General features: G+C 44.5%; 1 protein-coding gene across 2 annotated transcripts in view; it reads right to left on the bottom strand.

The window, feature by feature from the left end:
• RALA (RAS like proto-oncogene A) overlaps nt 1-21,639 on the bottom strand; it is a 58,084-nt gene extending 36,445 nt beyond the window's left edge. For both annotated transcript variants that reach the window (XM_036738885.1, XM_036738886.1), the window contains exon 1: nt 21,341-21,639. The gene's annotated coding sequence lies outside the window, so the exon portion shown is untranslated. The remainder of the gene's footprint in view (nt 1-21,340) is intronic.
• Nucleotides 21,640-25,889: the final 4,250 nt, after the last annotated feature.

The raw sequence follows: 25,889 nt of genomic DNA, 5'->3' as shown, positions 1-25,889 counted from the left end.
CCTTGAAAAAAGAATTTAGCTCCCAGCTGTTTCCACAAAGAGACCTCCCACACAAAGACTCAAATCTTCCACCTGACAGGAAACATAAAGGACTTACAGAATCCTAGATTGGAAAAGACCTCAGAGACCATCTGGCTCATCCTGGCCCTGAGAAAATACACTTCCCCACAAGGGCCCCAACAAATGACCCAGCGGCCTTTGCTTTAGGGGGAACTATCCCCCAACAGCCAATGAAGAATCAATTCTTCTTCCTCCATTACATTCTCCACACTTACAGAACTACCCTTCATTCAAGATTCCCCAAAAGAACTTGGGTTCATTTTCCTCAAGCCTAAAACAATAATACAAGTGAATGAACTGTAAGAAGGCTGACTTCACCAACCTTTAAGTAGGCAGTAATTCCATGACATTCTAACATAGCCCTTATAAGTACATTATAAGTAACCAGTTGAAAAGAAAGGCAGTATTTTTTAAATTACTAATGTTATTTTGGGGTGAGAGGGGAAATGGAAAGGAGTGTGTGTGCTGCTTACATAAATGTATCCATGTTTTCAAAATGTTTTACTGATGTGTTTTGTCTTTATATCAGTCACTTCAACACCCTCCCTTCCCCTTCCCCTTCCCCTCACGTGACAGAGAAAACAATTAAGGAAAAAGCATTGGGTTATTCCAATAATATACACATTATTTTCTCACAGGAAAGTACCCCCATAAGTACCCCCGTAATAGCACCATGGGTTGTGTGTGTGTGTATGTTGGAGGGTGGGAGAATTTCATCTTTTCTCTGGGACCTTCACTAGTTAGGTTCTCTATATCTTTCAGTCAACTGCAAAATGGTAAAGATATAGTTCACTGCTGAATATCATTTGTGAGAGGCTGCCTGTTACTAATGTTTTCATCAAAGATACTCTAAATCTGTGTATGGATGATTCATAAAAAATTTCATGTAGATGGGAAAGAAGGTACATTGGTGAGGAGTTACTGTAATGCTCCCTTCGCCTTTTGGGGGTATAACAAGAGTTGAGGTTTTTTCCACACCTTTGGTGTTTTCTCCTCTTTCAAATACCTTGAGCACATCAGCCTCTCAAGGCCTTCACAATGTTACCTTCAGTATTTCTCCTAGAGCATGAAGGGTAAAATTCTCCAGCTTTTTTTATCTTTGTTCTCTTTAATGACATTTCTTCCTTCTCTATAAGGACATCTGGGGATGTAATGTAGGGTCCAAGTTGGCAGTTCCACTGTTCTTAACGAAGAAGAGTTTGTTAAAATGGTCTCTGTAAATTTTTCCGTTTTTCCCTATTTCAGGTACTTTAATTTCTGTCTTTAAGTGCCCTCGGTGCTGTTTCTTTCTTCTTTATAGGCAAGTACCTTTCAGACTTTCCAAATGAGTTTATATTCTAACAGTGGTGCCTTTGGCAGCTCCCTCTCTCTTCATTTGGCCAGTCAGATGGTTGCTGGGTGAGAGGCTTTCTGGGATTTCTTGGTCTCTTTGTTGTGACAATTTAATTTACACTGGTTACACTTTTGGACATTAATGTTGGTGTTGATATCATTTCTGGCACCCATTTCTCATTTTTTGGTTTTTAATTAATTGTATACATTGCTGGTTAAATGACACGCATTATTTCTCATTATTATTCTTTTTAAAAAACTCCCTGCTTAGCTTTCATGAGCTGACAATCTGACAGTACACAGACAACTGACTCAAAGATGAATCCAATATTAATGACGAGTCTTTTTCTGTCTGTAAAAATATGTTGTTATTTGATACTTGCCATGTTCAGAGACTATCAATTCTTTTTTGAAAGCAAGTATTAACACAGAGGTATGAGGCTTCTGCAGAATCTACCTGTTTTGGGCCTCTCTCATTCTTTCCTTTACCAAATATTTCTGTCCTTACCTTTTCCCACCTTTGCATTAAAGTCACCAAATATTCTGTATAATTTCTTCACTCCATCCTCAGCAATCAATGTAGGTGCACAAGCGAGACATCTGAAAAGCACTTAGCACAGTGACTGGCACATCACAGGTGTTATAGAAATGCTTATTGCCTTTTGTCAGCCCCTCCCCCATCCCATTCAAACATAAATGTGAATTTCCTTAAGTTACATCTGCCTATGATGAGACAATATTGTGAAACGTCATCACATTTGTGCCTCATAGTTTTTTGAGCCAATACTCAATTAAAAGGAGCCCCAGTTCTCCGCTACAACCACGAAGGCTGCTTTGAATATTCTGGCATATGTTGGATTTGGTTTTGTCTGACTTTGTCAGAAGTATATGCCCAGTAGTGAGTTTGAGATGTCAAAGGCCATAGGCAATATACTAACTTTTATTGCATAATGTGAAATATGTCTGGAATGGCTGGGCCACTTCCCAGTTCTACCCAGAAGTTGTCAGTGCGCCTGTGGATCTGGAGCCCCTCCACGTTAACTGTTCTTTTAGCATCTTTGCCAATGTGTATGCTGTGCTTTAACCTTCTTTATTTATTTGAGAGGGCTCAAACAGACTTCTGAATCAAAAGTATGCCGCTCGTCAAAACTAAATCAATATTAATCAGGTAAAAATCATCTGACGTACTTCTCATACTGGAGATGACGTAGAACAATCTAGAAAAACCTAACCCATTGCTAATCTAAAACATAATAAAACTAGTTATCCTATATAGTAGGAAGATCAAATTATCCCATGGTCCCTATCTTTGCTCCTGGGGACTCCAAAGCAAACAGATTCTTGTTACTTAATGACAGAAGTCATTATCTACAAAGGTTTTTTAACTGAACATCTAATATAGGTGGAACACTTTGCTATGCCAAGGATGTATGGCAGAAGTATTATTCCCTAGAGAGCTTTAGGTTTTATTTTGCCATGGCAAACTGGGCAAATCTTAGAACTAGAATTTATGGCTGGCTAATAGTAAAAGTACGAGAGAAATGCAGCAAACACTTTCATTTTAAATACAGTATAAATACGGAAATATTTTACATGACTGCACATGTATAACCTATATCAATTGCTTACCACCTCAGAGAGGGGGGGAAATATGTCTATTAACTTGTTAAAAAAAAAAAGAGACAAGACAGACAAGCAATGGAGAGGGGAAATGGGGGTATCAAATTGCAGGGACCCTGGCCTTGCCAAAGCATTCTGTTATAGTTTATCCACGAGCTCCCTCAGTAAAGACATGGTAATTAGCAGGGATATAAAACTTTTTTAGGTGGTAATACACGGTATAATATTATCATGGTCATTGCTTGCACCCAATTGTACTGTAAATAAAAGTACATTCAAATACAAAAAAAAGTTAATTAGGCATAGAAAGGAAGGACTACAACAAGACTATTAAGATTTGGCAATCATTTATTTCCTCGTTTCAGTGTTTCAAGATACATACATATACAGACTAAGCATAGGGAGAGAACCCTTCAGAGTGAGGAGGCTGTCTTGGTTAAGTGCCAAATGTTTGCATGTACTGTTTGACATCTTACTGTGAATATTCTATGATAAGAAGTGATAACATCTTTAAATTAGAAGTGTACATTTGAGAAGATTTCCAGAGCAGTGAAACTCTCTTGTGGAAGGAAAGCCAACACTAAGTACGGTAGGTACAAAGTGGGGACCATCAAAGGACCCGCCTCCAGGGCCACTGCAAGGATCACTTGAGATGTCACCATGTTTGGAAAATGATGGGATGTGCTCTACACAACACGATCCGATTGCGAGCCCTCAAGGGTATTCTCTATGTCCTTCATGGGGTACAGGACACAAAGAACGCTCTCCCAGGACTGGGAGGAGTCAGGGAGTTAGGGTTACATCGATAGGAATGCCGATGATGAAATTCAGTTCTATTCCCCTGCACGTCCGTATTTCTGGTACATGTTGTTTTCCAATAAACCCCAAGCTCCTTAAAGTCAAGAATGGTTCATGACTGTCTTCATACCCCCAGCACCTCATTTAGTGCCTGACACAAAGTACTAGGCACCTAACAACTTAATAACTGCTTATATTACAAAATGGTTCAAAATCTAGTCACTCTTTACTTTGTATCTTCTTAGTAAAACTTGTTAGAAAAATGAAAGACTGAGGCAGTTTAGAGTAGTGGATAGAAGACTACTCTCTGAGCCTGGAAAACCCGGGTTCCAATCCCACCTCTTAACACATCCAGGATATGGGAAATCATCTGAGCTTAAGTGCCCAGGCATGTCTCAAAGACTTGTAAGGTCAATGGGGAATAAGATCTTCCCCCCCATCAATAGGCCTCATGTGGAGCCCATTAAGGGAAGCTTGCTTGCATGTAGGAAGGCTTGAATACCATTTGTTATTAAGTTAATTAGGCAATGAGTTGGGTTTTGCTGTCTTCTGGCTCTGAGCTATTAGCTGAAGGAGCATATATTGTGAGAGGTGAGCTTTTGCTTTGGGGGCTCACTTAGGAGAAAGAAGTTGTGGTTCCCTGGTCAAGACTTTGAGCGGCCCTATGTTCAGAGCTCCTCAACTCCTCAGAGGTAAAGGCTCCCTTGATTCAGTGGTGGATGTAAAGCTTTGATTCAGGCGGTAGAAACCTGTCTATTGGTCTTTATTTCTCTTTGTATTTTTTCCATGTAATTAAAGAAGATCATTGACCATTTTTAAGTTGCTTTCCTTAGTAAAGCGGATCTAAGAACATGCCATCCTGGTTATGCCACTGTGGTTGCCATTACAAGACCATAAAGTGAAGAGAATGTGTGGGTGTGCATCAGCAGAGGGAGTTCCTTCCTGGAAATTTCCTATACCAGAGAAAAAACAAACTAGGTGGAAAAAAAAAAGGGGGGGGAGAAATACCTTTTTTGTTCCCCCTTAGCTACAAATTTTGAGTTAAAACAGAGAAAGTTACCAATAATAGGTATAGGTGCATTTATATAAATACTTTGCAGCTTCCAAGATGCTTCCGTACATAACCCCAACAACCCTGTTATCAAAGTATATCCCCAACAAAGCATCCCCATTTAACAAATGAACTAAGAACAGAAAGAGAAGCCCAGTGGTTGAAGGATTTGCCCATGGTCCCAAAGCTGGTCCATGTATAACAGAGCCAGGATTCAAATCTGACCTTAAGAGCTCTTTCTACTTCATGGCAGCAAGCTAGTTACTGAAATTCAGCTCCTTTTAAACTGTATCACTGATGCCTTTTTAATGGTCCTATCACCCTGTAATACTTCTCCACCACCACCCCAAAATGGAAGCCTCCCATGTTACGAGGTACCCTTAAGCAAAAGAGGAACAGGAAAGAGTACACAGTGAAGGTAAGAATTAGGAGCCATCCAATAGGTATCTTTAGAAAGAACCACACCACAGAACATCAATTAGGCGCCCACCCTTTGCCTTCCAAGTCATCTTTTCTCCAGACCAGCAGATCTTGGGTGACATGGTCTCAAGCTGGCCAGCTTCCTGCTAGCTAATGCCATCCTTCCCTGTGGGTTGGATACAATTTGAAATAATAATGTGATCACCTCAGATCCTGATGATTAAGCTTTCTTAGACCCAGATGTTACAAAAGAACAAAGGGCTCCCCAGTTCCTGGCAGAGAGACCAGACGGACAGGAGTATGAGCATGTGCACAACTAAGCTCAAGTGCTGAATGCTCAGCCAAGGAAGAGTGAGAAGCCAAATTCGTGAGTGCCTACAATAGCTACAGAACGTGTATAGAATGTATATACATATACGTGTACATGCTACAGACACTACTGCTTACTGCCTTAAACCTTGTTTTTAAATCTGACTTCAGTAGCTTCTGGCTAAATTTCACGTGCGCACGCGCGCGCACACACACACACACACACACACACACACACACACACACGTGCACACATACACCCTGCTGCTTCCCAAAGTGAAAGAGCATCCCCAGCAGCCCTCTTGTAGGCCACCAGAGACTCTGCCCCCACCCCCCCACAGGAGGAGATTCAAGTTGCTCCTTATTTCTCCACCCCCCAGGACAACGTCAGACAGAGGGAAGCAGAATGGCTTTGTAAGTAACAGCATTAGGCTGGAATAGGGCTTATGAAGAAGATTCATGAAAATGGACTAGAAAGCTAGGCAGGACGTGGCCATCCAGGCTTGAAACGTTTCTACTTTATCACTGAGGCATCAGGGAATAACTGAAAGCTTCTGAACCCGGGGTCAGACAAAGGCTCAGGAAGGGTGGAAGGGGCAGTAAATGGAGGCAAAACAGGCCCCTCAGATACTACAGGAGTCCAGGTTCAATCAGCACCGTGAGCAGAGAGAAGGTGGAGATGGAATAAGATGATGTGGAGATAACAAGCAAAACTTGGTGCCTTCTTACCCAGCGGGGCCTAGGGATAGCGCAGAGCAGTGGCCTGAACTTGCAACCCTACTCTGCCCCTTACAATCACTGTGACCTTGGCCAATCACCTAGGTAGCTAGGTGGGAAAGAGTGCTGAGCTCAGACTGAGATAGACCCGAGTTCAAAGGCAGCTTCACTCACCAGCTCTATGACCCCTGAGCAAGTCATTTAATCTGTTTGCCTCAATTTCTTCAGCCCCTTCCCCCAGGGTTGTTATGAATATCAACTGAGTCACTATTTATAAAAAGCACTTAGCACAGTGCTGGGCATACAGCAGGTACTATATAAATGGTACTTCCCTTCCCTTCCCCATCTATCCTGTCCATAGCTTGTCTGTACATATTTCCTCCATTAGACTGTGAGCTCCTTGAAGGCAGGGATTGTCTGTTGCCTCTTTTTGTATCATCAGCACTTAGCAAGGGCCTGACACAAGATAGATGCTGAGTACTGTTACTATTGAGACAGAGATACAGCATTTTCAGTGCCTGCCAGATGCCAAACCAAGCACTGGGGATACAATCAGAAGCAAGAACGGTTGCTGCCCTCCAAGAGTCTCTATTTTAACAGCCTAGACAACACACGGGAAAGGGGGAAGGGGAGGTGGCTTCAGTTGCCAGGCCTGATAAGGAGGCAGCTTCAGCCTGTAATGGAGATCTGGTCGATCAGACAGAGTTGGGAGCTCACCCATCAGGGCAGTCAGAGAGCTGGACCACGGTAAGGTGATGATTGGGAGGAAGGGGGCCAAAGGGACAAGGCCACAGCTGAGACTTGTCTATGGCACAACAGGCACATAAAAACAGCTCCATCCAAAAACTCAAAGAAAAATGTGAATTGGTCTCAGCCCCCAAAAGAATTTGTGGAAGAGCTCAAAAAGCATTTTCAAAATCAAATAAGAGAGGTAGTGGAAAAACTGGGGAAAAAAATGACAATGATGCAAAAAAATGGTGAAAAAAGTCAACAGCTTGGTAAAGGTGGCAAAAAAATATATAGTGAGCAAATAACACCTTAAAAAACAGAAAAGGCAAATGGTAAAGGAGACACACAAATCTACTGAAGAGAATTCTTTAAAAACCAAAATTGACCAAATGGAAAAATGCATAAAAAAAATTCACTGATGAGAACAACTGCTTAACAAAGTACAATTGGCCAAATGGAAAAAGAGGTACAAGAGCTTAATGAAGAAAATCATTCCTTAAAATTGGAATGCAGCAAGTAGAAACAAAACATTCCATGAGACATTAAGAAACAAACAAAATCAAAAGAATGAAAAAAAGAAGAAAATGTGAAATATCTTGTTAGAAAAACAACTGATCTGGAAAAAAAAAAAGATCAAGGAGAGATTATTTAATAGTCATTGGACTAGCTGAGAGCCGTGATTAAAAAAAGGGGGGGGGGGTGCCTAGACATCATCTTTCAAGAAATTACCAAGGAAAATTGCCCTGGTATCCTAGAACCAGAGGGTAAAATAGAAATTGAAAGAATCCACTGATCACCTCCTGAAAGAAATCCCCAAAAGAAAACTCCCAGGAATATTATAGCCAAATTCCAGAGTCATCAGGTCAAGGAGAAGGTGGTATAAGCAGCCAGAAAGAAATAATTCTATTATAATAGAGCCACAGTCAGGATAATATAAGGTTTGGCAGCTTCCACCTTAAAGAAGCAGAGAACTTGGGATATGATATTCTAGAAGGCAAAGGCGCTAAGATTACAACCAAGAATCACCTACCCAGCAAAACTGAGTATAGTTCTTCAGGGGGAAAAACGGACATTCAATAAAATAAGGGACTTGCAAACATTCAAAGATCAGAGCTGAACAGAAAACCTGACTTTCAAATACAAGACTCAAGAGAAGCACAAAAAGGTAAACAGGAAAAGAGAAACCATAAGGAATTCCACAAAGTTAAACTGTTTCTATTCCTACAGGGGAAAATGATACTTGTAAATCTCAAGAACCTTCTCATTATTAGGGCAGTTAGGAGTATACACAGACAGAGGTTTCAGGTATGAGTTGAATATAATGGGATGATATCTAAAAAATTTAAGGGGTGAGAAAGGGGAATGCAAAGGGAGACAGAGGAAGTGAGAGGTAGAATGGGGCAAATTATTTCACACAAAAGAGGTGCAACGCCATCTTGGGGTGGGGGGAGGGGAGAGACGGGGAGAAAATTTGGAACTCAAAATCTTGTGGAAGTGAATGTTGAAAACTAAAAATTAATAGGAAAAAAAGTACAAATGAGTTTTTACAGTAGAGGGAAAAATGTGGGGTGGTGACAGACAACACTTGAACCTTACTCTCATCAGAACTGGCTTTAAAAGGGAATAATATACATACTCAAGTTAGGTATAGGAATCTATCTTACCCTACAGGGGAAGGGATAAGGTGGGGGAGAGGAATAATAGAAGGGAGGGCAGATTGGGGAGAGGTAGTGTCCAGAAAAGAAAGAAAGGGTAAAAGGAGAGAGGAGGATAAATGGGGGGGGGGAGAGGGAGGGAACAGAATGGAGGGAAATACACAGTAATCATAAGTGTGAAAAAAATTTACAGCAAGTTTCTCTGTTAAAGGCCTAATTTCTCAAATATATAGAGAACTCAGTCAAATTTATAAGAATACAAGTTATTTCCCAATTGACAAATGGTCAAAAGGTATGAACAGGCAGTTTTCAGACAGAAATCAAAGCTATCTAGTCAAATAAAAAAATGCTCTAAATCACTGTGGATTAGAGAAATGCAAAGTAAAACTCTGAGGTACCACCTCATACCTATCAGACTAGCTAATATGACCAAAAAGGAAAACGACAAATGTAGGAGGGGATGTGGGAAAACTAGATCAGTGAAGCTGTGAACTGAGCCAACCATTCTGGAGAACAATTTGGAACTATGCCCAAAGGGCTATAAAATTGTGCACACCCTTGACTCAACAATACCACTACTAGGTCTGTACCCCAAAGAGATCAAAGGAAAAAGAAAAGGACCTATATGAACAAAAATATTTATGCCAGCTCTTTTTGTAGTGACAAAGAATTGGAAACTGAAGGGATGCCCATCAATTGGAGAACAGCTGAGTAAGTTGTGGTATATGATTATGATGGAATACTATTGTGCTATAAGAAATGATGGGCAGAACGCATTCAGAAAAACCTGGAAAGATTTCTATGAACTTATGCAAAGTGAAGTGAGCAGAACCAGGAGAACACTGCACACAAACAGCAATACTGTACAATGATCAGTTGTGAATGACTTAGCAATTCTCAGCAATACAATGACTGAAGACAATTCTGAAGGACATGTAATGAAAAATCCTATGCACTTCCAGAGGAAAAACTGGTGATGTTTACAGATTTAAGCCTATTTTTAAAAACTTTTGGAGGGTGGGGTGGGGGTGGTGTTAGTCCATGTTTTCTTTCACAATATGACTAATATGGAAAGGTTATGCATGATTTCACATATATAATCTATATCAAATTGGGAGGGAGAGAATTTGGAACCCCCCAAAATTTTTTTAAATGAATGTTAAAAATTGTTTTTACATGTAATTGGAAAAAATAAAATATTAAGAAAAAAGATAAAATGTAGGTTTATAAAAATGCTGGGAACACTAAATAATGATCAAATAAAAGTATATGTATAGGTGTAGGGGGTCCACCATCATCACAGCTTTTTTTCTAGAAGATTCACTGTTTTTCTCATGCCAGCAAGTCCCTCCCCACACACATACAGTAAAGTGATATTTGCACACATATAACTCCCCCCACCCCCATCTTCCTCGGGTCTTAAAAGTGATGCTCCCAGTATACAGTCTGTGTAAGAATGCTACTTGGAAAGTCTAGACAAAATGACAATCCCCTTGTTCTAAGCCCACCTACAGAGCACAGAAACCAGCAGCACCTCTGTCTGACATTTGACTGTACATGGATAACCTCTATCAGATCACTTGTCTCGTGGAGGGGTGGGGGGAGAAAACTGCAGTGCTCTTGTACCTCCCCCCTTGATCCGAGCCTCTGAAGTGGACAAACTACAGACTAAAGTCTCTCCAGCTGCATGTTCACAAAATCTTGACCAAGTAAGTCCAATTATTTTCTTAAAATCAAAAGCAGCACTGCAGCACCTCTACAGAAAAGCAGTGCAGATGGCCGGCCAGGTACTGCGGGGACCAGCATCTGCCTCCCAGGCACAGGGGGTCATCAGTTTCATGGGAGCCTTCCTTAGTTACTATGGATACACTGCACCGTTCCATAATAGATCACTTTTCCAAACAGGAGCTCTTCCCATCCCTCAATCCCTCACTGAGGTTCTAGCTAATACTGAGGGCTTTATGGAACAGTCCAAGAAAATCAAGGCATCAGTTCCAAATTCTACTGTGACCCAATGCTGAGCAGCTCAAAGTTGGCTTCCTCCCAACTAGATCCTGGATATATAAGCCTGTGGTCGCACAGTATTAATACAGAAATTCAGTATTTAACACAGCCATATGCATACATTATACATATATACACATGCCACACACAGATACGTATAGTATGTATTTCTAGCTTCAAATGGCTGAGCGCTGGACCTGGAGTCAGGAAGACACGAATTCAAATCCAGACCCAGAAACTTCCTAGCTATGTGACTTTGGGTCACGTAACTTGTTTCCCTCAGTTTACTACTACAAAATAAAGAGATAACAGTAGTATCTACCTCCCAGGACTATCATGAGGCCTGAATGAGATAATATTTGCACAGTGCCTGGCACACAGGAGGCACTTAAGGATTTATCATGTCCTTACTTTTTTTAATGGCACAATCTGTGGAGAACCCACCATCATCTCTATCAAGCGCTACATAGAACCTACTCACATACCACTTAAACCACCTGATACCAGACTAAGAATGCTTTCTACAAAGTGGTACATTCCAACTTTTAATTTGTGCTCTAACTTCCACAATCACAGGTCACAGTGAGAAAGCTATAAAGGACCCTGCTAGGTCATCCTCTTCAGCCTCCCTCATATTATGGACTGGGCCCAGAGACATTATAAGTGCTCACAGTAACAGAGGCAGCAAACGTCTGAGCCAGGAATTCAAACCCAGATCCAATGACTCTAAATGCAGAATTCTCTCCTCTCTGTTATAGTGAGTCTGCTATAACTGAGTTTCAAAAATGTAAATTTGTTCTGATGGGATTATTACATTAGGGAATCATCCACCTATTATATTAGATATATCAGGGAACATTTTGGGCTTCACAGGAATTTTGAGTTTGCTTCTGCCCAGTCAGAAAGCAGTGAATGGCCTCACCACACAACTGACAAGGGATAGCACCCCCTTCCCACAAGCAAACTTCAGGTCTTGGTCAAGGTCAAGGTCTCAATTTATTGTCCATCCTCTGGTGCAAGGAGCCAGGCCAGCAGCCCTCTCCTCATCCCCACTGTCCTCTAAGCCGCCAAGGCCCCAGGGATCGGGGCATGGCTTACTGAAGGCTTTACAGATTTCTTACCCATTTGACAGACATAAAACCTTTATTTGACATGTCATTGACAAAGTTTTTGACCTCTGTGCCCCACAACCTCATTTCCCCAATAAACCTTGTGATTCTTATAAATGCTATGCGATCGATCCTTTTGGGAACACAGAACAGGCCTTCTCTCCAACCCCCCAACCCCCTAGAAAAACAAGTGGAATAAAAGTCTGGGAATCAAAAGAGCTGGAAGCTCCTGATAGTCTACTGACTACATTTATTAAGGGCCTACTATGTTCTAAGCACTGTGCAAAGTGTTGGATCCTGAAAGCAGACAGGAAGCCTCCAACAGGGTACCCAGTGCTGTTCAGAGTTGAAACCAAGCAGAGCTAACGGGAAATGAAGTTAGCTGGAAAATTCTGATCCCATTATAAAGGGAGGCTTTGGGAAAAGCTTATTGCTTCTCCCTCCAATCAGAGGGGAGAGGCAGCTAGGGGTGCTGAGGAAGTGATGAGTATCAAAGCTGAAACAATCCCCAAGATGATGGGATTTCAGTTAATGAGCTTATCCTGGGGGGTGGGGGTGGGGGGGCTGGATGTTCCAAGCACAGCAGCTGATTGGAAATGAAGTGAAGACTGAGATGGAAGACCCAGCTAAAACAACATTAAACAGCATTGGGTACAGATACCAGGGGCACTCCGTGGGAAATCTCCTTCCTAAGTGACACTGAACCATTAAGGACTGGTCATTCAACCAGTGCCAAATCCACATAATGGTACTATCTCCAAAAAGAAAGTGAGGCAAGCGGTGGCCTAACCTGTTCTGGATGAAGCTGGCTGGCTCATTGTGATCAAGGGTTCCTCTTCTCCATGTTCACTTAGCATTCCCTTAATAATAAGTTTTAGAGTTTTACTAGGAACCTAGGTCGAGCTCACAGGCCTCGAGTTGCAGAGATTCTATTCCTTTCCTATTTAAAACAATGAAACTACACGCTATCTGCCATTCTTTGGTGCTGAAAGCACCCCTCCTGTTCTCCATCATCTTTCTACAAAATGCCAGTGGCTCAGTAATCACATAAAGTAGAATCAGCCTATGCCTGATGACCTGAATGCAGCAAGGTACTCGTCAGTCGGTCAGCCAACCAGCATCTGTTAATCAAATACTATGCACCAGGCACTGCACTAAGTGCTAGGGATACAAAGAAAGGCAAAAGACAGCCCCTGCTCTCAAGAGGACAACACCCACACAGACATATACAATCATGTTATACTCAGGACAAAAAGGGAGCAATCAACAGCAGGAAGGCACTAGAATAAGGAGACTGGACTTCACCTTCTCAGTAAGCCCCTTTCCATCCAAGCAACAAGCATCCTCAGCACCTACTCTGGGCCAGGCATCTTCCTTCCCATCCGCCATCGCAGCAGGCCATTCTATCCTTACACTCTTCTCTTTCCCAAACCAGAGCCACAAGGTTCCTTCTTCTTCCTGCTCAAAGCACTCTACAGAGCTCATTTGGAACCATCTGCAGTATGCCAGGCTTTCACCCTCCATTACCTGCCCTCACATCGGTAATGGGCTTATCTTTTCACAAGTGGTGAACAGTTTAAAAACAACATACCATGTGAAAGATTGTTTGCAAAAATCACGCATAAGAAAAGTGCAAATGGAAACGACTACGGGAGTAACTGACCCTACAAACTGGCAAAGATGGCAAAGCCAGAGATAACCAATGAGGGCGGAGTGCTTGGCTGAGCCCCCAGTGGAGGATCTGTGAAACAGCAAACATTTTAGAAAATTAACTTGCAATGATGTGAAAACAGCTGCTGAACTCTTCCTATCTGTGACCTGAGGATCTCACTGGGCACATCCTATCTAAGTCACAGGACCTCATACAAGTGGCTGCTGACTAACTGGAGGAACCTTCCCACCATGCTTGGGATTTCATTTGTGTTGGGACCTCCCAGGTTAGGAAACTCTCTACCAAGGCAGGTTAGCAAGTGCTTTGAACAAGACTCAGAACACTGCCTAAGCATCCAGAGGATTAGCTGCTATCTCCTGAGGCAGACAGAGGAAGGACTTCAACCTAGAGCTTGCTGACTGAGCCCAGACCTATCCTCTAGACCAGAGGTTCCCAAACTTATTTGGTCTACTGCCCCTTTAAAAAAAAATTACTCAGCAACGCCCCCCCCCCCGAAATCTATTTTCTTTAACTTTTTAACTTTTTTTTTTTAAATCCACATCATTTCTGGAGGAATGGATAATGGATTAATGTAAAGTATTAAAAAAAACCTGGGTTCTAATGTGAATTTCTTAAACATGACAATTGGCCAAGGTTCCAATTTTGATTTTGTAAGAATGATAAGAGTATAAGGATTAGGAATGGTAATTTAAAATTGTGCCAAGGTCAGTTTTGTAAGAGAATGGACAAGGGAAGGAGGATTTCTACAGGGAGACAAAGAGAAAATGAGCTGGGCTGAAGATGGCTGAAACAAGCACCAAGGACCAGAAAACTTCATCAGGCCAGACAGCGATGGGATGGGGCATCAGAATTTTAAAGGGACAAGTGATTGTTCATCATCATTTTCTTTTGGGTCTCTGTAGCTGTATTTATAAAGGGGACTGCCCCCTTTTAATCTGTCAATGCATTGATCGACCTCTCCCCCTTCCCTTCCCATCTTAAAGGAGAGATGATGAGGGGAAGAATTCATATAGGCAAGAAAGTGAGGAAGAAATTTGAGAAAGATGTGGAAACAAAAAAAAAAATTGATACAGAAAGGGGAGGAATTGTAAGGTATGATTGTATTTTGTTTCTACAGAAATTATATGAAAATATGATTTGAAACCGTACTGGTGGCTAACGTAGGAGATAAAACTGCTTTTAGGGAACAGTGGAGGATGTTGGCCACTTGCAAATCAGCATATCTACTATCTTTCTTTGTTCTGAAAAGGCCTTTTTCTGTATCTCAAAAGAACTGCCAGACCAGGTCTCATTCACAAAGGACGAGGCCTATTAAACCAGACCAGTATTAGATAATGGGACTTTTATTATTGATATCCTGGATTTGAATCTTCAAACTCACCACTTTTGTCAAATCTATTAGCAACTGAGGAGAAACTATTCTCATGCTAGCTATCCGAAATGAAGTCAAGGAGACTAAAAATATTTTGGCTTGGCATTTCCCTTTATAAAGAAAAAAGTGTATGAGGATGAGAAGGGGGGGGGGAGACACTGAAATGTAGACATGAGAAGATGTAATCAAGGGGTGGGGTTTGGTAACCAATGTGGGTCAAGGCGGGAAATTCAAATCTGAATGAAATATAAAAAAAAAAGAAATTTGCATCATTTATACACACACACACACACATTAAATTTAATAATTTATTATAAATTTGTGAGTTTTTCCTGCACTGAAATTTTGATGACACAATATTACATTATGTGGCTGTCCAGTATCATAGTGTAAACAAATCATTACACGCACACATTCCTGCCAATGATACATGCTGGACTTCCCCTACAATGTGCTACTGGCTTGCCTGCCAACACTTGCTTGTTAAGACCTGTTGGCGTACTTGATTACTGATCAGTTATAACTTGAATTTTGTGTGTTTATTTGGAAAATAATGTAATCACTATGACTTTAGCTGTTACACAACAGACGAAACATGTACAAAGTTTTTCAGAATTTTCTTCTCTTCTCTTCTTTCCTTATGCTTCCACCACCCCCTTATTTTTATTCAACACACCACCCCAACTGCACCTGAGGCTACTACTACACCCCCAAATTGTTCCAGTGCCCACCCAGGAGATGGTATCCCTCACTTTGGGAACCTCTGCTCTAAACTGAGGAAGAGTTGCACAAATTGTGGTGCACGAATAGAAAAGAACATCATTACACCATAAGAAAGGATGAATAGGAGGAATTTTGAGGCTCAATCACATGCAGTGATGCATAGTGATGTAAGCAGAACCATGAGTACAAAATACACAATGATAACAACATAAATGGAAAGGTTATTAAAATGAAACCCAAGGTTGAGTAACTAACTTTCAGTATTGAGCTCTGTGAAGAAATAAGGAAATGGATGGCCCTCTTTTCATTGCGGGGTGCGAGGGCTCTAGGTACGGAAACCAGTATACACCGTCCAACCTGGTCACTGTGTCAGTAGGTTCTGCTATAGGGTATCTCATTAGATGGATGGGGGGGAAGGAGGGAAAGGTATATGGGAAATAACTGATGCAGAGGAGTCAGACTTGAGAGTGCAGCCCTGGAAAAGCCCTTCAATCTCTCAAAGAGACCTATTTTTCTCCACCTATACCAGAGGTGTCAAACTCAGAGAAAAGCAGCCATATAAATGACTTAGAAAATCACATATTAACATTAAATTGTTTTATTATACTTTAATTTGTTAATTATTTCCCAATTATATTTTAATCTGGTTCAGCTGCCCTTGGGAGCTTTAGACACCTCCTACTTACAGCGGTGAAACCACAGGTCTACTTGTAACCCCTAAAAACAAAAAGTGTTAATAGAGTTAATACAAAAGTCAAATCAAATCTGAGTTGGGATGGATGATTCCTGAGAGCTCTGCACTAGAATTGTTTTACTTCTCTCTTCAGAATCTCAATTCTCAGAGCATCATCCCATTCCTCATCGGGTTATGTCGTCCCCAAGAATTTTAGGCCATGGGATCCTTCCAACCTTTTCTCAGAACCCCCATGAAATCTGCCATACTCAAGTCTAGGGTATTGCTATCAGTAATTAAAAATAGCTCCTCCACAAAGGAACTGGTTTCTACTTCTCTACAATCGTCTCTTCTTTTTGGTCAGAATTCATTTAGTCAGGGCTCCGAATCATGCTGTCAACCACCAGGATGACGAAATCATTAAGTCAAGACAATACTTTATCACCTGTCATTATTTTGGCAGAGGAAGAATTCCAAAGGTCCAGATGAAGTCCTCCACAACGAAAAAGTATTGATGAAATGCTTACTCCCCAACAGAAAAGATGGCACCAACTCTTGAGTTGCTCCCAGACTACTGGGACACAGGTTTCAGCTGCAAGTGAGCTAGAAAGGCAATGCTCATCAGGGCAAAACACATGGGATTGGGTCTTCCTTAAAGATCATTTGCACTGATGAGATCATATTATCATTTTTCTGGTATCGGACCAGGTCTTTGGGAGTAAGAACCTTTTTTGGGCATCTTCATGAGCTGTGCTTCTAAGAGTGTAACGGTTGCCAATAATCTCTAGGATCAAACACCACCTCCTCTGCTGGGTGTCCCGAAGTCCTTCCCTCCCTACCTTCTCCCTACCTGCCAGGCATAAGCGTGTTCCACTGGGTGTCACTGTTCAGCCAAACGGATCTTAATGCTGTATTTCAAACACATTTCCTCATCTCCCTCCTGGAGACCTTTGTATGGAAGACTCCCTAGGCCTAGGATGCCTTCCTTTCAATAACTTTTCCTCCCTCCCCCACTCTTCTGCTCTAAGAATGCCTAATACCCCTCAAAGCTCAACTTAAACTCCATGGGCCAGCTGGCCAGCCACCCCACCCCCAATGTACCTGCTCCCCTCCATGCTCCACCCCTAAAACCATCAGATGGCTTCTGCTCTATGATGGCGGGCCCAGTTTTCTTTTGTCTTTGAATCCCCAATACCTCACACAGTGTTTCACAGGGTGCTTGCTGATTGGTTATGTCATGCCAGGGCTACATTCTGTTTCCCCCACTTCTTCTTTTACCCAAGTGGTCTCCAGTACGTGCCTACTCCCTCTCAGTTCCCTTCCTCTTCACCCCAAAGCTCCCCACCAGGCTTCCCAGCTCTGGTCCCTGTGTCTTGCCAAAGGAATTGCTATCACTCCTTTGACCCATCTTGTTTCTTCTGAATTCATCAGTTTAGCTGAACTCAAGGATCCAGTCTGGTGCTCCTGAACAAGGTCTGCCCCACTGCAGGTTTTGAGGATGCCAGTAAGTGGGGTGTGTCTCATTCTGAGTTCCTTGCCACCCATCAGCAGGCCTGGGGCTTGTTTTTGTGGCCTGGGTCTCCCCTGTAAATTGGTAAGCATGTCTGTTGCAGCTCTTCCTACCCTGCAGCCGTTCTCTAGGGTGTTCAGCTGCTTAAATAGAGGTTGGTAGTTCTCACCTTCCCTTTTCATTTCACTTATAACAGTGGGTGAAAATCTTTCTTTCGAGCATTCATCCGCTACACTGTAACCCTAGTCAAGAGCCAGCCATTGCTATATTTTAAACCATGATCCCCAAATCCTTATTTTGTCTTTCTGAATCACTCTCATTTGAACTGTCGCAGGAAGATTCTGAAGATCATCTAGCAAGATAAGGTACCAGGTCCTTTCTTGAACTAAACTGCCAAGCATTGAAACTCGTACTGCAGAGTGTGCAACTGCTCTGGCCACACTGTTCAAATGTCATACATACGTAAGGCCTCAAGGACTGTCACAGAGGACTCGCACAAGGCAAGCACTCACATGGAGGTCAGAAGGAGCACTACAAGGACAATCTAGAGGTTTCTCATGGGAGACACTGGCACAAGACTGCCCAGCATGGTGTGCCCTCATTAAAGAAGGTGCTGTGCTCTATGAGCAAAGCAGAATTACAGTAGCTCAAAAGCAATGTGAAACACACAAATTCAGAGACATCTTCACTCCAAATATTCATGTGGACTATTGGTGACCAATCTGTAGTAGGGCCTTCCGAGCTTGCATCGGTCCGATCCGCCACAGTTAGACACACTGTACCTTGACTCCAACACAGTGATATCATTTTGGTCCTTTCTAAGAACGACGGACAACAAACCAACCAATCAATGTCTACAACCATGAGCACGGTGCCAATGAAGTCAAGGATCTCTGAAGTATCCTTTCTGAAATTTCAAAAGCTCTATTTTTCAGATTTTTCCTCTTTGGTTGGCTGAATTCCAAGCCACAAAGGAAAACCACTCACTACTTCCCACAACTCAAACTGGTTAAGGTTTGATAAGTGAACAGAAGATAATTAGCCAAAGGAATAAGTGACTGAACATCCATTCGCACAAACAATAAGAACATCATTTGTAGGCACACTTGGAACACAAAAATCACAGTGTGAAGAGTTTGTAGGGTCACAGGAGGACTTACACGGCTTTATGCTTAACTTACTGAAAAGATAAATGTAGCATCATTCCTTTTTCACAATTTAATTATAACCATAAAGCTAAGGACACAATATTCACTGTGATAATTTATAAATCTTAACCTGAAATATAATAGTCAAGTGTCTGGCAGGAGGCTCTTTTACTGAATTATTTTTAGAACTACACATCCTTAAGTCGCTTTAATAATAAGTAATATCAATATAGTGGGGTTTTTTTTAAGTCTACACAGGATTTAGAGATTATATTTATTGGAAATGAACATCCCTGTGAGCGAAGTACTTACTCCAGGCATTAACATCCTATTTTAGAAATAAGAAAACTGATGCCTGGATAAGTTCCTTGTCCTGTCTCTATACAAAGACAGGATTTGAACCAAGTTTTCCTGACTCCAAATCCAATCCTCTCCATTAACTATGCCAGGCTGCCTCCCTGAGGAATCACTTTCAACAACGAAATCATCTGTGACAAACAAGTTTCCATAATATAAAGAACCTACTGGGTCAATTTTTCTCTTAACTGAACTCTTAAAATAAATCTAACCATTTCAAAAATGCACATAGAAACTAAATCCTTAGCTTAAAAACAAAAGCAAGTCAGCATCTCAGAAATATATTTTAGGGTGTGGCACTGGAGTTAACAGAGCAGCTCGGTCAGAAATCCGGGTTTTATGCAAAGGCCTGTCAGTACAGTTCAGTCTGAAAAGCCCTTAGGAGATTCTCTAGCCTAACTCCTGCCTTTAAAAAATGAAGAAACTGAGGCCCAAACAGGACAAGTCCCGTAGGAAGCAAGTGACTGAGCAAAGCCTGGAACTCAATCAAACCAAAAGCAGAGGAAGCCTCCCTTTCCTCCCCCCCCCCCCTTGCTAAATCCGCTTATCTCCTTCAATCCGGCGACCTCATCTAAGAGGGGTGACTCCCTCAAAGGTTCAGGTTGCGGCTCAATTCCCCTTCCCCTCTCCTTCCTCCAAATCAAAACCAAACAGCGCAGCATATCCACACCCAAACCAACTACCACGCGAAATCGCAACATCCTTTTAGAAGGCTGGAACACAGACCAGCCTCCCCTACCCCAATCTAGGAGACTCAAGCACCAGATTTCGCTTTAAACCTGCTGCCCGGGGGCAGAGAGGGGCCCCTGCTGGCTCGGCCTCCGGAGGCAGAGAAGGGAGGGTCCCCTTTGCCCACTCCAGTCACTTTATATGTATCAGGTGGGGCGGCAGCATCCCGCACCCGGATTTCTCACCAGACAGCGCCCCTTTGGACCTCCCTAGGGCCCTCCCCCCTTCCCTTCCTTTGGCAGCTACAGGGCCACCAAGACCGTCTTTTCTTCTTTAATCTGATCCCCACACATCGCAGGCTAGCTTAGTCAACCGTACTGACTGACCCCCAGGTAAGCTCGGAAAGGCGGGATTCCCGCGCCCGGCCCAGAGGTCAAGGGGCTGGCTCGGAGGCCAAAGCCCTGTGGGTGCTATGAGGCCGGACTCAAACCCGGGTCTTCCTCCCACTCGCCAACATATTGCATTTAATAGATGTCTCCGGCGTTCTAGATCCCCAGCAAAAGGGGCACTCCCGGAGGGCAGGGGCAGCCGCCTGCCCGGGTCTTCCAAGCGATCACACACACTCTTTCTCCCCCCTCCCACTCCCCACCCCCCCGCCGCTTCCCCCTCTCCTCCCTGGGAGATCTTCTCCTACCCACCCCTCCCCCCAAAGGCGGATCGAGGGTCGGCTCTTTCCTCCCGCCTTGTCCCCCGTCCCCGGCGAGCCTGGCACACAGCAGGTGCTTAATGGATGGATCCTGTGGCTCTCCCCTCACCCCGCGCAGGAGGGTCGCCCTCTTCCTCCTGGGTACCCCCAACCAGCTTGGTACACTGCAGGCGTTTCATAAATGGATGCTGCGGCTCTCCCAACACCCTCCCGAGAAGGCGGGCAACCCTTTCCTCCTCGGTACTCCCAAGATCTGGTACACAGCAGGAGCTTAATGAAAGCTGCGGTTCTCCATTAACCTCCGTGAAGAGCTGCCCCTCGGAGCCCGGCACACAGCAAAAACATACTGAATGGATGCTGCAGCTCTCTCCCCAGCGAAAGGAGGGGCGCGCCTTTCCTTCCCGGCCTGACACACAACAGGCACCTTATGGATGGATGCTGCGGCTCATCCCCACCCTCCTCAATAGGGGGGCCTCCTCCCGCGCCCCACATCCTGGTACACAGCAGGCGCCTAATGAATGGATAATGCTACCGCTCTCCTCTCCATCCGCCGCCCCCCCGGAGCCCGGCACACAGCAGGCGCCTAATGAATGCTCCAGCGCGGGGCGGGGTGACCTTCGGGCCGTGCTCCCGAGGCCTGGCCTGGCCGGCCCGGCCCGGACACACCCACCGCCCGGCGCCCAGCGCCCCGCGAGCCCGCGCTCACCTGCAGCCGACCGGGGAGCGGAGGCGGGCACGCACGCACGGCCGGCCGGGGCGAGGCTGAGGCCGCCGCCGCAGCTGCCGCCGCCGCCGCTGCGGGGCCGGGACCGGGACCGGGGCTGGACAGCTCGGGGTTCCTCCTGGCAGCCGCCGCCGCCGCCGTTGCCGATCACTTCCGGGGCGCGGGGGCCGGGGTCGCACCACCCGGGGAGGGAGCCCCCAGCTCAGGAGCGACTTCCGGCGGAGCGCACGCCCTAGTTCGGGACCCGGACCCGGCTAGAGAACAATGATGGGAAACCCTGCTCGTCGCCCCGCCCGCGGTGCGGGGGATGGGGAAGGGGGGGGTAGGAGTGGCGAGGCGCACCCGTCTGCGCAGGTGCGAGCGTCCTGGCCCTTCGGGCAGCCCCGCCCCTCCCCCTGCGCAGCGGTGGCGTCAGCGCTGTCCCCGCGGCGGGCAGGGCGCCAGAATCCCAGCCGAGATTCCCGGATGCCGACGTCACTGACTGCCGAGCCCTCCTCGCCGGCGTAGGGCTCGTGCTCCCTCCGGGGTCATCGCCATGTTGGGCGTCGAGAGGTTTTCTGTCGTGCGTTATGCCCTGCCCCGGGCCGTAAAGCTCGACCCCCCGCCTCCTCTGCACCCTGCTGTCTTCCCATCCTCCTCCGGCGAGGTGGAAGATGAGGCCCCGACAGCGCGGAGGGTTTCCAGCCGAGAAGCAGAGAGCGTGGCCCGGGAGAAGGGGGTGGGAGCGGTTGGCGGAAGGCCCCCCAGACCCCAGCCGCGCATGCGCTTCCTCTTCCCTCTCGGAGCCCGGGAGCCCTGCCGGGAGTCTTGGAACCCTGGGGGAGGGGGAGAGGGAGGGGCTGTAAGATCGCGAGCTCAGGGACCAGGTGCCCGAGGAGACTCTGAGGCCGTCCTCTGACAGATGAAGAAACTGAGGCCCAGAGAAGGGAATGGGCTTGCCCGAGCTCCCCCGGAGAATTAGTAACTTGGAAAGAATTTGAAGTCAGCTTTTCCGGAGCCCCAAGTCCAGCGCCCCGGGATGGTGGTGGGACGGTGACCCTCAGTCTGCTGCAGCCCCCTCCCTCCCAGAACGCCCGGAGGACTCTATGAGCCTCCGTCACCGTCCCCTGGCCTTTAGAGAGGGTTAGGGCTGGAATCAAGGATTTCTGAAGGCCTTGCGGCCTTCCTGAGATAGGAGGGGCTTTTTTGGATTAGGAGGCCCCCCCCCCACATTCATTTGGACCCTAAGGGGGGGAGAGGAGGGGCCTGACCTGTGACGTCACCGATGGAGGGCCCACCGGTGGGGAAACGCCCTCTAAGAAGACAAACTAGCAGGTGCAGAATAAAGTCTTCCAAGAATCGGCAGGACTCGGGTCTTCCAGCCTGGTCCTCTTAAGCCACATTGTCTTTTTTTTTTTTTTTAAACCACTCGCTTTTTCAGCAAAGCAGTCTCTACTATGAATTCTTGTGCTTCTGGGTCCATTGGTTAGGGTTGTTTATTTGTTATTTTCACCAGCCCCTGGACTGTTTAATGCTCTCTGAAGTACTTCAGCTCAGTAGCTGGCGGGTGGTTTAGAGGTCCGTGACGTCAGAGAGGTGAGGACGTGGCTTGCAACGGACTTTGCTTTGAGCGAGGGAGGCTGTGCAAGGTCAGCAGCCTCACTTTCTCCTCCTCCATAGCTGCTCACTTGCTTGGGTAGTAAAGATGACTTCATTCATTTGGTATAAACTTTGAAACATGAAACAGCGTCACTCCACAGGTTTGTCTGTGGTTTTAGTTCGTGCCGTCTCCTCTTTTTGTGGATTGATGACAGCACGATGACCAATCAGTGTCCCACAAGGAGCTGAGGTGGGATGACCTCAAGGGAAGATGAGCAATCTCTAGGAAGATGAAAACACAGCTTCAAGTAAATTAGTTGCTGGTTTTTCCCGCATCAAGTTCTGCCATAACAAGGCAGCTCAATTTTTAGCAAAGGCTTCAAAAAGTCACATAACAGCAAAAATACCCATAAATGATACTTACAGCAGCTAACCATTCTCTAGATATGTGCTCTGCAGAAATGCTGAAACTGGGCTCCCTGCTGGCATTCTCACACTAGGGAAGAGCAAGTCTGTCAGTGCCAACTGACCCAAGTCTATTCCTATGCCATTTTCTTATTCAAATCATTTTCCTAGAATGGAGCCATACTAAGTTATGGCACACATAGTAAGTCATGATTTACTGTAATGCCTCCACTATACAGAGGATGAGAAAATAAAACAGAACTTTTCTTTCCCCACTTTTTGACCCTAAGAAAGTCACCACCTTTCTGTGCCCTAGATTCTCTTGCTGTGTAACTTAGATAATAATAACTTTCTACTGCCCTGCCTCACAGGGATGTTATGAGACATAACAAATTAATGTTTGAAAAGCTCTTTGAGGTTCTTGGATGAAAGGTACTGACGAAAGGACATATTAATAACGAGCACTAATCAATCCCGCAGAGCGTGGCTGAATGTGGGCATTCAAGAGAAGCCATTAAGGCTTCTGTTAAAAAAATAGTTTGGGTTTTTTTGAATGAATTTCGTTTTGATTATATTCAAGAACACTTCATCACCTGTTAGTAAAGATATGTTTAGTTGAAAGAGTGAAGTGTTATTCATGTAAGATTCACTACTACCCACTGCTATCATGTGCTTACTTGAAAGCCTTTGCATGGTCTTGTCAGACTATTGTTTTTGGATTGAGAGTCTACTGAAGGGGTTCTGAGCCCTTTTGGCCCATGTGCCATGGACCCCTTGGGGCAGTCAGTCTGATGAAGCCCATGGACCCCTTCTTAGGGGTATTTTTAAATGCGTAAAATCAAATCCATAGGATTCCTAAGAAGCCAGTTACAATACAGTTATCAATATGTATTTTTAAAATAATGGGCACTGGTCTAAGAGTCTCTGTTCTAATATTTGTAAAGTGTTAATTAACATGGTGCCTGGCACATAGTAGGCACCTCATAAGTGCTTGTTCCTTTCCCTACAGCATTTTTTTAAAAAGGCTGTTAAACGATTTTAAAGAATATTCCTTTTAAAAATGATTAATAAAAGTAGTGTGCATATTAGTGTAGAACAATACCAAATGTATATATAATAGTGTCTAAAGATAACAAAGGATTGAACTGACTAATGAATCTTTGGAACCTGTTATTATTCATATGCATTTCTACACCTTGAAGAAAATGATTTGTGAGAGGCAGCCTTAGCGTTAGGAAGACCTGAGTTCACACGCCATCTCCAACATTCTATTATATGGCCCTGAGCCAGTCCTTGAACCTCTCATTCCCAGACAGCTCTCCATAAGTGGCGGGAAAAGTGGCTGATCTGCATTAGTAGATGGAATTTCCTTACTGGAAACTGCCTGCAACATTAAAATTACATTTCCATCTTTGAAAAGTAGGGATTTAACTAGAATTTATTTATTCTCCAGTGTTGTTCCTCTAAAATTCTAGCTATTTCTTTTAGTTCATCTAGAATTTCTATCTTTTCGTCTCCATCTCGTTCTTCCTGAACTTATTCCTCACCCTCGCTGCAACACCACTTCCTACCTCACTTTGCGCTCTGGCCTCACTTCCCTCTCACCACTTTCTTGACAAATGCATGCACACATCTTCCTGTACCTTTGGTCATTATTTCACTGCTAATCCTCACCTCCATCATTTGCCTTCTCTTTTGAATACATCCTACTGCTGTTAAACATAACACTAACCATACTGATTGACTGCAAGCAACTAGGCAGTGCCATGGTGCATAGAGCACTGGGCCTGGAGTCAGGAGTCCTTTAAGTACAAATCCAGCCTTGGACACTTACTAGCTGTGTGACCCTGGGCAAGTCACTTAACCCTGTTTGCCTCAGTTTCCTCATCTAAAATGAGCCAGAGAAGGAAATGGCAAACCACTCTATCATCACTCTGTCATCTCTCACACCAGCATCCTAGGAAGCGGCGACCTTCTTGTGAGGGCCAGACCTTCTAGTTGTGTGCTTAGTACCATTTTCTCTCTGTCTCTGTCTCTGCTCTCTCCTCCCCACCTCTTCTCCCCCACCCCTTCCCCTCTCTCTCTCCCTCTCTCCCTCTCTCCCTCTCTCCCTCTCTCCCTCTCTCCCTCTCTCTCTCCCTCTCTCTCTCTCTCTCCCTCTCTCTCTCTCTCTCTCTCTCTCTCTCTCTCTCTCTCCCTTCTCTCTCTGTCTCTCGCTTTCTCACTCTCTCTCTCTCTCTCTCCCTCTCTCTCTCTCCCTCTCTCTCTCTCTCTCTCTCCCTCTCTCTCTCCCTCTCTCTCTCTCCCTCTCCCTCTCTCTCTCTCCTCTCTCTCACTCTCTCTCTCTCTCTCTTTCGCTCTCTCCCTGTCTCTCACTCTTTCAGTCTCTCTCTGTCTCTCTCTCTCTCCCTTCTCTCTCTGTTTTTCTCTCTCTGTCTCTCCTTCTCTGTCTCTATCTCTCTCTCTCTCTCTCTCTCTCTCTCTCTCTCTCTCTCTCTCTCTCTCTCTCGCACATATCTGGTATTTAGTAAATACTCATTGATTGATC

Source organism: Trichosurus vulpecula, chromosome 9 (assembly GCF_011100635.1).
Source record: "Trichosurus vulpecula isolate mTriVul1 chromosome 9, mTriVul1.pri, whole genome shotgun sequence".
In the NCBI taxonomy this organism is placed as follows: domain Eukaryota; kingdom Metazoa; phylum Chordata; class Mammalia; order Diprotodontia; family Phalangeridae; genus Trichosurus; species Trichosurus vulpecula.
This window is presented reverse-complemented; position numbering and strand designations above follow the sequence as displayed.